Genomic DNA, 13789 nt, shown 5'->3' with positions numbered 1-13789 from the left:
ACATGCGACTGCATGTCATGCTTCTCAAAAACAAGTGCGCAATACCGGCGCGAAAATGAGGCTCTGCCTATGATTAGGGAAAGCCCCTAGAGAATAAGGTGTCTAAAACAGTGCCTGCCGATATTATTTTACAAAAATACCCAGATTAAATGATTCCTCAAGGCTAAATATGTGTATATATATGAATCGATTTAGCCCAGAAAATGTCTACAGTCTTAATAAGCCCTTGTGAAGCCCTTATTTACTGTCTAAATAAAAATGGCTTACCGGATCCCATAGGGAAAATGACAGCTTCCAGCATTACATCGTCTTGTTAGAATGTGTCATACCTCAAGCAGCAAAAGACTGCTCACTGTTCCCCCAACTGAAGTTAATTCCTCTCAACAGTCCTGTGTGGAACAGCCATGGATTTTAGTAACGGTTGCTAAAATCATTTTCCTCTTACAAACAGAAATCTTCATCTCTTTTCTGTTTCAGAGTAAATAGTACATACCAGCACTATTTTAAAATAACAAACTCTTGATTGAATAATAAAAACTACAGTTAAACACTAAAAAACAATAAGCCATCTCCGTGGAGATGTTGCCTGTACAACGGCAAAGAGAATGACTGGGGTAGGCGGAGCCTAGGAGGGATCATGTGACCAGCTTTGCTGGGCTCTTTGCCATTTCCTGTTGGGGAAGAGAATATCCCCACAAGTAAGGATGACGCCGTGGACCGGACACACCTATGTTGGAGAAATAAGAGGTAAACACTGCTGCATGGTATTTGAATCCAAGGATTATATTGTGCACATTAATGGAAATCAAGTGATTTAAACATTGACTGTCAGTAACACAATTTTTATGAGCTTAGATCAGTGTATATACTACTGGAATCCAAAAGGTGAATTCAAATAAAATATGGTAAATCTTTATCTCTTTGCATCATATTTATGTTGAAATGCCATTTATATGAATATCCTCTTCACACTCCATTTCCTAATACATTTCCAAAACTGTTATAACTTCCTAGAACAAATTACTTGCATTTGCCTAACTGACAATATTAACTATTAAATTATGTTAGTATGGTTCTGCATTGATTATACTAGTGCTCCTGAAGTTCTTGCAAGCACCTTTGAAGGGGGACATTAGTTAAAATACATTTTGCAATTGTGTCAAAAGATGTTTGGGGACCAAATAAACCCAACAACAAAAAAGCACACTGAAGATATTTTCTGAAACCAAATCATTTTTATTCAAAGCAAGTCTAGGCAGATCTAGCGTGAACATACATCAGAAGACCAATATGTAACGCTAACATTGTTATGGCACAGAACAGCATCAGCATCCGCAATTCAAGCACAGTTGAAACAGGAACATCCCTCCCCAGTAAGCAAAAGCAGGGTCAAATGGCTATCAAAGTGTGGTCTTCATAGGACAGTTGCAGTCTAAAACACATTGTTAAAAAAAAAAAAAAAAAAAAAAAAAAAAAGGGTTTCATTGACTTTGCATTGTCGAATCCAAAAATCCAGGATGCACTTAGCTGAAAACAGAATTTTTATTTTTTGCATAATTATACTATTTTATGAATGAATCTGAATTGAAAACCTGCAAGCCAATAAAATAACCACACTTTTATTGAAAGCAACACACTAAAATTGGACAAAAATATCTTAAAACAATAATATGCTACACAATTTTACCAAAAACAAAAAAATGATAATGCCATTTTCAGACAAAATATTTCTGCGAGCAAATTTTGGTGCATCCCTACTTAAAACAATATTAATTATCAATATACTGTATTATTCTGTATTTAGTACTGTGTAACAGAATCATATTTAACAGTATTTTTTTTACCATTTATCCAAATAAAGTATAGTCCTAGAAAACTATATATGAGAAACAGAAAGTTAAGAAATGAACTCAAACCGCAGCTCTAGGCTAGCATCAAATTTGAAATATGCTACACAATAATTTTATCAAAAATAACAGGCAAAAAAAACGAAATAGCCAAAAATGCAATTTTCGGCCAAAACTTTTCTGCAGCCGAAATTTTGGTGCATCCCTAAAAAATAGATAATGCTATCCATTCCTCAGCTTTGCACAACCAACATAGTTATATTAATATACTTTATAACCTTTAAACCTCTTAAATTCTGCCTGTTTCTAAGCCACTAAATACAGCCTCTTATTACATGCTTTTTTATTAGCTTTTCACAACAGGGGAGTGTTAGTTCATGTGAGTCATATAGATAACATTATGTTCATGCCCGTGGGTTGTGGGAGACATTACACTAAATGGCTAAAATGCAAGTCAATAGATCAGAGCTTTCCAAACTTTTCATGTTGGTGACACACTTTTTAGACCTACATCATTTCACGACACAGTAATTAATTCAGTTGTATTAGCAAAAAGGAGGTTAAACTAACTTGTTTTAAGAGATACGGACACATACATAAATTATATAATAATGAAATTTACAAGTAACAGTATGTATGTGCAAGAATTAAAAAAAGTTTAATAACACCAATAGCTACTTACTATTTTAATGTGATGTATGAGGTTGATGGGATGAACACAATTTCTGAATATTTGGTGGAATATCAGATAAAGACACTCACATTTCATCATCAAGCATTTTTAAGTTTCCACTTCCTATCCATATATCAAGAGCTAGAGCAGCAATGCACTACTGGGAGCTAGTGGCAAAAAAACCCACTGATGTCTGACTTCAGCTCAGCGTTTAAGCTGCCGCCCTCAGAGCTTGGTGAGTCCGATTGACTACTGCCCACGCTGCAAACACACTGCTGTCCCACTCAATGACTACACATGCAGTCACGAGCTAATTAAGGAGACTACACGTGCAGTCAGGAGCCAATGTGCCGCCAAAGCCGCCAATGGGAATAGTTTCAGTTCCCACTGAGCTGCGCCAATTGCTTAAGATGATCTGTGACCCACAAGGTAACAATCACGTGTCAACCATGTGATATGCGTAGCAGGCAGGTGGAAAGTCAGAAACCAAAAAAATAAATAAATTTAAAAAAAATTGTGCTGAAGAAGGGACACACCTACACACTGCTGCCGACACACAGTTTGGAAAGCACTGCAATAGATATTAAATAAAAAGTCATGTGATCAGGGGGCTGTGAGAAGATGCTTAGATACAAGGTAATCAAAGGTAAAAAGTATATTAATATAACTTAGTTATGTAAAACTGGGGGATGGGTAATAAAAGGATTATCTTTTTAAACAATAACATTTTTAGAGTTAACTGTCCCTTTAAGGTTAAATTTGCTAATATTCGTTTGTTTCAATGTATGTTGCACAAATGATTAAATCAATGTTTATTAATTTAAGCAATTTATCTGTATTTGACAGCTTAAAAGTGATGGTAAACTCAGATGTAAATGTAGATATATATATCTCAATGTAAATATTTGCATAGGAAATTATTTTTTTAAAATTAATTTTTTATCTCCCCCCCATAATTTTAATGAATTTTGGTTTAACCATGAAAATAGCTTTACCAATGCAGCAACCAGAAATCTATCTCCTACCGATGAGTTCCAAAAAGAACGAAACAGGCTTGTCTAGTAAGTGATTTCTGGTTTGCTGTCATAATCCTGTTAAAAGGATCGCTGTGTCAAGAGTATTTTTGAAGCAAAAAACTGAGAATTTGCATATCTTACCCACAATTCTCTTGTGCATTGGTAACATTGAATATTAATAATTTCTGGGGGAAAGCAAGCGGGGATACTTGCCTAGATGTGCTAATTTCCTATGCAAATATTTACATTGATTTAATTTTGAGACATGGAGGATTTTAATTTCAGTTTTTTTTTATCTCCCCCCATAATTTTAATGAATTTTGAGATTATATATATATATATATATATATATATATATATATATATATATATATATATATATATATATATATATATATATATATATATCTCATGATAAACTTACTTTTGCATTCTAACTTTGGTATTTTCATTTCTAACAGCTACTGTTATAATGATCGCTCTGGCATCCGACACTTATAGCTGCTTTTTTTTTTATTGCGAGTTTTCCTTTAACCAATCAAATTTCTGGCATTTTGGCACGTATTTTGAAAAAAAAAAAAAAAACACAATCAGTGCAAGCGTTCATAACGCCATACTGAACATTAACATTAGTTGAACGCATCCGCATTATTATTAAAGACAGAAGTTGAATGGGGGCGGAGCGTGTCAATGGTGTATATTAGAAAGTAAGTGGATTTATATATAATGACCGGTTATATTTATAAAAATATATAGGGACTGAAGCTTGCATAGTATGTAAATTAAATTTGTCAGTATTCGGATTGGTTAAATTTACCATCACTTTAAAAAGGGACACTGAACCCAATTTTTTTGCTTTCATGATTCAGATAGAGCATGCAATTTTAAGCAACTTTCTAATTTGCTCCTATTAGCAATTTTTCTTTGTTCTCTTGCTATCTTTATTTTAAAAGTAGGAATGCAAATCTTAGCAGCCAGCCCATTTTAGGTTCAGCACCATGGATAGCGCTTGCTTATTGGAGGCTTACATTTACCCACCAATAAACAAGCATAACCCAGGTTCTCAACCAATAATGGGCCCGGCTCCTATGCATCACATTCCTGCTTTTTAAATAAAGATAGCAAGAGAACGAAGAAAAATTGATAATAGGAGTAAATTAGAAAGTTGCATGCTCTATCTGAATCATGAACGAAAAAATTTGGGTTTAGTGTCCCTTTAAATAAATAGTCTAGTCAAAAAAACTTTCATGATTCATATAGAGCATGCAATTTTAAGCAACTTTCTAATTTACTCCTATTATCAAATTTTCTTCGTTCTCTTGGTAGCTTTATTTTAAAAAAATAATCATCAAGCGCTACCCAGGTGCTTAACCAAAAATCAGCCGGCTTTTAAGCTTTTTTTAAATGAAGATACTAAGAGAATAAATAAAAATTGAATAGGAGTAAATTACAAAGTTGCATGCTCTATCTGAATTATGAAAGTTTATTTTTGACTATACTATCCCTTTAAGTAACATTTATAAATAACAGAAAATGTTACAATACAAAGTATCCCACTTCCCCAACCAGCTGGCAGAATGTTCTGTGAATAACAGACATGTTTAATAATATGTCTTTGCATTGTCAATTTATTTTCATCTCTTTCTAGTAAAAAAAAAAAAAAAAAAAAAAAAAAAAAAAGCAGCATCATGAAGGCCACTGAGATCCCTATACAATTTTTGTGACAAAAAGTTAGTCTCTTTTGATAGTTATGAAAGCAATTCCTCTCAAAACTTCTCATACTAGACATCAAGAATAAATACTTCAGTATTCCAGTGTTAATTGATTACACTGATTGGTATGCTGTAGAAACTTGGCTTGACCAGTTTGAGGACCATCCGTTAAGATCATCCACGTCAACAAAATTCACCAAGGTTTTGGTACCCCTTATTGCAGAAACTTGGTTTTTACACTGGAGTTTTAGGTCAGTATCTGTCTGTGCATATTCTTCTTTATAGTAGTGTCTATTACATGCAGTTATATGAAAATTGTTGTATACTGTCCCATTAATCTAGTCCATATTAGCCACAAACTTGATGGGGATGCTGTGAAAGCTGTCTCTAATGATTCATATGGCCAAATGAAAAAGATGACCAATGTGTCCATTACAACAGTGCTTCCAAAAGGGGGGGGGGGGGGGGAGTCAATCTCTGCAGGGGACTCCGTTTTACAGAACCCATCTTAGATTCACAAATTCCAGAAATGTGTGGAAAACCTAACCAATTTCATCTTCCTGGAACTTTTAACTACAAAGCAGGCTACCAAATTATCAGCTGGATTGGCAACATATAAGATAACTTTTCTGAAAGGTAATAGAACAGGGATATACAGAAATAGACTTTATCTCATCCAATAAACATCATCAAGCACAACAGTTCTTCAGCCAATTTACAAATCCTCAGTAAATTTGCGTTGACGCTCGCTCTTAGATGATAGAATTCAAACTGATCTTATGTTCTTTCCACTATATCACGTATACCTCAATTGCAGTGCATAATTAGAAGAGAAAAGGCACCATTTAATGCTAAAGACTGTTTTGTTCAGGGAAGTCTATCACCCGACTCCTTAACAAATGAGCTTCACTAACCCAACAGCCTTGGCTATCCATTACACAGAAGACTGCCAAGAGAACCGTGTACGATGAGTCCAGTATTCACAGAAGTTCTAAATCAGGGACCAGTTTTGTTTTTTAGTCCTGTTAGCTTAATGGTAAGGATTACAGCAGTTAGATATTGCAACTACAGTGATCAAAACATTGACATGAAAAATAATCTACATTTACAGACAATATTTTCTACCACCAATAGCTCAAATCAGTTATTTAAAAGGAGATCCGTTACATCACCTTGGGATCTATTTTTTGTAGATGTTAGTTGAAGTCCAAATGTACCACTAAAAGAGCTTAATTTCTTTATAGCACATTTCTACTTGATATTATGCCACACAGGTTACAGAACTTAAAGGTCTTTATATCGAAGAACCATATGTTGTTCTCCACAAGGACAAGGTGGCGTTACAGACAATGTCTTAACAAAAGTGGTTTCAGATTTTCATAGTTCTCCTGATATAGTCCTGCCCTCTTACAATCCAAAAATAAACACAAAATGGTAAAACCATTAATTATACAGACTATATTGGCAGAACAAATTATTACATGAAAAACAAATTTCACTTTTTTGTGATTCCACAATAGTAAAGTCAAAATTAAAAACATTCATGATTTATTGGCTCAAAATGTTCTCTAGAACAGCTAAAAACAAAACAAAAACACAATCTGCCCCATAAAGCAAAAGCAGGGCATGCTCCCATTAACATACATTGCAGCTGCGCTCATTTATTATTGGGGTGAACAGTGCAGCATAGAAATTAAATGACCCCCTCAAAAACAAGGTTTCACCCAGTGAGTATTAACTAGGGTATCAGCCGAGATACAGACATTTCTGCCTTTTGGATTTCAGGTCTACACAAAGCAAAACCATACAATTTCATCTACATTTAAAAGTAACAGAACAGCTATGTATAATAATGCTAAAGACATTGTCACAAATACTGCAGCCATAGAATGCTAAAGACACGTACGCACTGCCAAGGGTTTATAAGCCTACCTAAAGATTTACTCTTCAATAAAAAATACCAGGAAAACAATCGGATAATAATAGAATTAAATCAGAAAGTTGTTTAAAATTGAACCCTCCATCGGAATCATGAAAGTTTTATCTTAAAGGAACATGAAACCCAAATTTTTTGATGATTTAGAAAGATTATGCAATTTTAAACAACTTTCTAATTTACTTCTATTTTCTAATTTGCTTCATTCTCTTGATATCCTTTGCTGAAAAGAATATCTAGACAGGCTCAGTAGCTGAACATAGATGCTTTGTGCGATTGACTCACCCATGTGCATTGATATTTCTTCAACAAAGGATATCTAAATAATGAAACAAATTAGATAATAGAAGTAAATTGGAATGTTGTTTAAAATTGTATTCTCTACTCAAATCATGAAAGAAAAATCTGGGGTTTAGTGTCCATTTTTTTAGTCCCTTTATAGAGGGATATAATGCCACTCCAGATGATGATACAGCTGGTAAGCAAATGAGAAACAGTTATGCATATGCTTCAGTGGGTGTCCCAGGAGTGCAATTATTAATTCCTTCAAAAACATTAAAAAGGGATAATAAACCCATATTTTTTCTTTAAAAAGGGACATGAAACGCATAGGAGTCGGCCAATTTTTGGTTCAGAACATGGGTTATGCTTGCTTATTGGTGGCTAAATGTCAGCCACCAATAAAGCAAGCACTATCCATGGTGCTGAACCTAAAATGGGCCGGCTCCTATGCTTTTTAAATGAAGATAGCAAGAGAACGAAGAAAAATTGATAATAGGTGTAAATGAGAAAGTTGCTTAAAACTGCTGCTATATCTGAATCATGAAAGAAAAAAAAAATTGGGTTTATTATCCCTTTAAAAAACATAATCAAACATACTAAAAAGCAATAAAGAAATTTTATTTTTACACGAGTGTTCCTTTAAATATATGAATACCTTATGCAAAGGCACTAAGACACCTAGGAAATGGGTCTTGATGCATGGTATAAATGCCCAGCAAGCTTGCCCTGATCTTTGAGGAGAGATATTGTAAGGGGGGGGGGGGGGAGTCATACAGCAAGCCAGACTCTGTTCTGTTCCTCGTCTTTTCCCACCATTTCAACTTCCTGGGCACAGATGCATGGCCCAGGACCTGTAAAAAGGTAGGAGGCAAAGGATTAAATAGAATTTCGCAACATCGATTTAACGCTGCGCACGATACAGTATATCAAAACAGTTTAAATTGGTACTGTTTTTGACCCAGGCAATAAAAAGATTAAATCTTTGCCAAGTCTGTGTTAAAGGAAAAACTAGTCATATTTCCTCAAAATGAGAAATAATGAGAAAACTATTACTCTTGTAGAAAAAAGGTGATCCTGGTCCCTGTGGCCACGACCACCATATTGTCCTCCAAAACCAAAAATAGTATCAGATACACAGTGCATGTTTACAAACATTTATAATCCAGAAATGAGTCAAGCCCATTTGGTTTTGAATGAGTTTAACCTGAAAATCAACCTGGCCTACATAAGTTATTTGTTCCGGTTTCCACCTCTTAAAGGGCCAGTAAACCTAAAAAAAATAAATGTTATACAATTCTGCACATAGTGCCGAATTATATAACATTATATTAGCGTTAGCTTTATGCAATCTAATATTGCCTGTGAATTTTTATAAAAGACTGTTTTTCAGACCCGCTCTCTGTGCTCTTCTGAGCGGGTCTGTTTTTATCACAGAGCGCATCTGGCCAGCTGTCTAGTCACAGCCTGGCCCGGACCACGCCATTACACTCAGTGCAACTCGCTCCCACTGTCAGACAGAGCAGGAGCGAGCTGCACTGAGTGAAATGGCGCGGTCGGGTCGGGCCGGGCTGTGACTAGACAGCTGGCCAGATGCGCTCTGTGATAAAAACAGACCCACTCAGAAGAGCACAGAGAGCGGGTCTGAAAAAACAGTCTTTTTTATAAAAATTCACAGGCAACATTAGATTGCATAAAGCTAATATGTTATATAATTCTGCACTATGTGCAGAATTATATAACATTATTTTCTAGGTTTACTGGCCCTTTAATTTAAGATACCTCGCTAGTAATAACCGATTTCAGTAATGAGACACAGTGACCCAAATGAAGATCAAAATGTCTCACAATATTCAGATGAATATCTGAAAATAGCCTGTCAGATGGCTATACAATAATTAGCCATCCTAAAGTGAGTCACCAGACTTACCTATCTAGAAACACCACAAACAAACGATAGTGTTTCTTATGCACACACGCTATTAACTTTAAAAAGGGACACTCTACACCAAAATGTAGGTTTAAAAAAGATAGATAATCCTTTTATTACCCATTCCCCAATTTTGCATAACCAACAATGTTATATTAATACACGTTTTACCTCTAGAATTACCTTGTATCTAAGCCTCTGCAAACTGCCCCCCTATCTCAGTCCTTTTAACAGACTTGCATTTTAGCCAATCAGTGCTAACTCATAAATAACTCCACGGAATGAGCACAATCTTATCTATATGACACACATGAACTAGCAGTGTCTAACTGTGAAAAATTGTCAACAAACACTGAGATTAGAGGCGGCCTTCAATGGCTTAGAAATTAGCATATGAGCCTACCTAGGTGTAGCTTTCAACAAAGAATACCAAGAAAAAAAAAGCAAATTTGATCAAAGTAAATTGAAAAGTTGTTTAAAATTAATTGCATAAACTATTTGAATCATGCAAGTCTAATTTTGACATGACTGTCCCTTTAAATAACATCATGTTCCTTAGTGGAGGGGGGGTCCCCCCCCCCATTTATATATTTATTTTTAAAAAAGGGGGGGGACACAAACATCATCATGCTAGAATTGTGTGCACACATTCACATCACACAAAAGGAGCAAGATTTGCATTAGCATTTACTATTGTTATGTTTGTCCTTTAATGCCTCTACTGTCTTACTGGCAGCAAAAGGGGTATATAACCCCATTTATGTGCCTCAAGATAAAGAATACAGTGAAACTCATGTTTCATTTCTGTTCTTGAACACTTGCAAAAACTTCACTGTCTACTTTTTGCACAACTTCCTCATACTTTCTAAATGAAGTATTTCAGTAGCTTACAAAATCAACCCTGTTCCCAAAAAACAACATCATTTGTGATCATATATTGAAGTTACCCTGCTGTACCAAGTTTTTGTTTTTTTAAATGGTCATTTCATTATCACCTGTGAAACCATTTTCCCCACCAAAGGTAACCTGTATGCAGAATATTTCAATAACAGCTAAAACTAAATAAACAGATTACTTTATAAATTATGTATATCCTAATATTTTACTGGGGTTCTATAAAGGCTGTACTGCAACTGCCCACATAGAACAGGCTACAGTTTAAAGATCTTTGTGTAATGGGTACTCAAATAGACAAACTTAGCAACGCATCTGCATTGGAAGAATTAGGTACTAACGTTGGGAAGCCCTAAAACACACACATATATATATATAAATTGTATCAATCATTGTTGCATGAATTAACAACTCCTTGTCACTTTAATATCTCCACAGCTGAATGTACAAACACATGAACATTACAACCCTTTAAAATATTGGAGTTATCTTAATATAATAATATTTTTTTTTAAAAAAAGCATTGGAGCCAGAACAAAAAGTGGATGTAAATGGTCTAGGCTCCAGTAGCCTATTGACTGTAAATAATAGTGTTTGGGATAAACACAAATATTAAATAAAAACACTTAGTAAAAAACCATCTATAGGCATTGCTATGTATGAGCCTCATATAAGTAATAACACCACAGAATGACAGTGTTCTAGAGACAGATCAAAACCAATACATTCAATGCTAAAATAGTTATTCTAAATATATATATATATATATATATATATATATATATATATATATATATATATATATATCAAATTGTAATGATATGGACAAGAAAACGTATACATTATTCTAACCATATTCAGAATTATGAAATAAGATGGTGCATTAATAACAATAATACTTATGACATAGAGCAAGTCATATAAGCATATTTCCCTTTGTTCAGTACCACACAAAATAATAGTGCTTCATAGAACAATAATAACAACACCACAATCATAAACAATGTCAATAGAGCTGTGCATATTTAAGACATCCTCACTGGCATAGGTTGGAAATACACATGACATATGACAGCTACATATAACAGTAAGACACAAAGGTAAATATCTGACACACATATAGCATTAGTGCAGGGGTGCAGGTGCCCGTACTGTAAGTACACACCACAGTCTACCCCATCCCTTCTTTACACACAGCATCCCTCACCTCCTCCGGGTATCCGCCGCCAGCAGACATATCACCGGTAACACTTAGACTACCAGCATCTGACTCCAGGTCTCCGTTAAGCAGTGAGGGCCCCTCAGCCGATCCCCCACTTAGCGCCGCCATCTTGAAGTGATCGGGAGCCGCGGGAGCGAGCACGGGACACTAGCGCGCACGCGCGCCCTCCTCGACACAGCCCCCAGTTCTTCTCTAGTACGTCAGGAAAACCTGAGCATCCAACGTGCGCGCGCACGCAACGGCACAGCGTCAAAGACAGCCAATAAGGAAAGCTGGAGGGCTGGGCCATGTCATGTTCTAATGACGTCAGAGAGGGAACCCTTAATCGCCAATCTCTTTTTCCTTGCGCAGGTGCAGTGAGCGCGTGCACGTCCATGGCCCTGACGTCAATTTACCTTGTGGTCCTGATGTCAGAATTCCTCCTTACTGATTACTGAATATATACACTAAGATGAAGTTTCACCTGCATATAGATGTTTCTCTCCTCTTTCTATATCAATACAACTAGATATGTTAGTATGAGTTATTGTCAAATGTTTATATTTTTCATTCCAGTACATTTGATTTGGATCTAATTGGTTACATTTCCTAACTCACTATAGATTTCATAAAATGTAAAAATACTTTTAAAAGGATATAGTCGAGATTGTAATATATGTGACCAACAACATTTTGAATAGAAAGCCTTTTTTGCAGTATACTTGTATTAGCAAAGATGCTTCTAGTAATTAAAGGGACATGAAAAATTTATTTTGTTCATTATTTAAATAAAGCACATAATTTTAAACAACTTTCCAATTTACTTCCAATATTTAATTTGCTTTGTTCTCTTGATATTATTTATTAAAAAAGCATGTGCTCAAGAACAGCAATGTACTACTGTGAGCTAGCTGTTAATTGGTGGCTGCACATATATGTCTCTTCATTCACTCGCCTGTTGTGTTCAGCTAGCTCCCAGTACTGCACTGCTGCTTCTTTAACAAAGGATACAAGAAAATGATTCAAATTTAATAATAAAAGTAAAATGGAAAGTGGTGTAAAATGGAATGCTGTATCTGAATAATGAAAGAAAAATGTTGTGTTTCATATCCCTTTAAAGGGATACAAAACCCCCAAAAAATTCTTTCATCCTTCAGACAGAGCATGCAATTTTAAACAGCTTTCTAATTTACTTCTATTATATACTTTTCTTCATTCTCTTGGTATCGTCTGTTGAAAAACAGGGATTTAAACGCAGGAGCCTGCCCATGTCTGGAACACTATATGGCAGCAGTTTCACAAGAATGATATCAATTTGCAAGAGCGCTAGAGGGCAGCACTATTTCCTGCCCTGTAGTGCTCCAGACGCCTACCTAAGTATCTCTTCAACAAAGAATACAACAAGAACAAAACAAATTTGATCATTGAAGTAAATTTAAAACTTTTTTAACGTATGGTCTGTCTAAATCAATAAAGAAAATGTTTAGGTTTTATATCCCTTTAAGGTGACATGAAAGTGCTAAAAGAAAATGCTCCAATAAGTTAGAGCGATTCAGGGGCATATTATTATTATTATTATACTTTATTTATGAAGCACCAACACATTCCACAGCGCTGTCCATGGGTACAATTTATTGAAATAAAACAATGATATAAAACTTGTAAGAGACAGGACAACATTTACAAACACATACAGGAGGAATAGAAGGGTAGGAGGTTGAGAAACAGGGGGTGAGGACTGCAAGATTGAGAAAGATGTTAATGCAGTTAGAGGAGGGAAATGTTGTTAGGTAAGAGAAATATTATTGAGTTGGGTGGTGGCTTCTCAGAACAGAAAAGTCTTCAGGGAGCATTTAAAGGAAGAAACATTAGGGCAAAGCCTGACAGCACGAGGGAGAGTAATCCAGAGGGTAGGTGCTGCACGACAGAAGTCCTGCAGTCTACCATGAGAAGAGGTGATAGTCGCGGGTGCAAGGAGCAGGTCATTGTTGGATCTTAGTGGGCGGGCTGGAGTTTATTTGTTTATTAGAGAGGATAGGTAGAGGGGAGCGGCGTTGGTGAGAGCTTTGTATGTAAGGGTGAGAATTTTGAATTTAATTCTGCTGTGAATGGGGAGCCAATGAAGGGACTCGCAGAGAGGTGCAGCAGATACAGAGTGACGGGAAAGGTGGATCAGCCTGACAGAGGCATTTAGGATGGATTGAAGGAGGGAGAGGCGGGAAAGAGAAAGGCCAGCAAGTAGGTTATTGCAGTAGTCAAGTCGGGAAATAACAAGGGAATAGATTATTTGCTTTGCGGTGT

The 13789-nt window shown here is 35.7% G+C and overlaps 1 long non-coding RNA gene across 1 annotated transcript; it reads right to left on the bottom strand.

The window, feature by feature from the left end:
* Nucleotides 1–1215: 1215 nt before the first annotated feature.
* Nucleotides 1216–11632, bottom strand: LOC128664220 (uncharacterized). The gene is made up of 2 exons (XR_008402932.1): nt 11495–11632; nt 1216–1432 (listed from the first exon to the last, which is right to left on the bottom strand). It is a non-coding gene; the product is annotated as an uncharacterized LOC128664220 (long non-coding RNA).
* Nucleotides 11633–13789: the final 2157 nt, after the last annotated feature.

This window comes from Bombina bombina, chromosome 6 (assembly GCF_027579735.1).
Source record: "Bombina bombina isolate aBomBom1 chromosome 6, aBomBom1.pri, whole genome shotgun sequence".
Classification (NCBI taxonomy): domain Eukaryota; kingdom Metazoa; phylum Chordata; class Amphibia; order Anura; family Bombinatoridae; genus Bombina; species Bombina bombina.
Note: the sequence above shows the minus strand (reverse complement) of the source record. Positions and strands in the feature narration are given on the sequence as shown.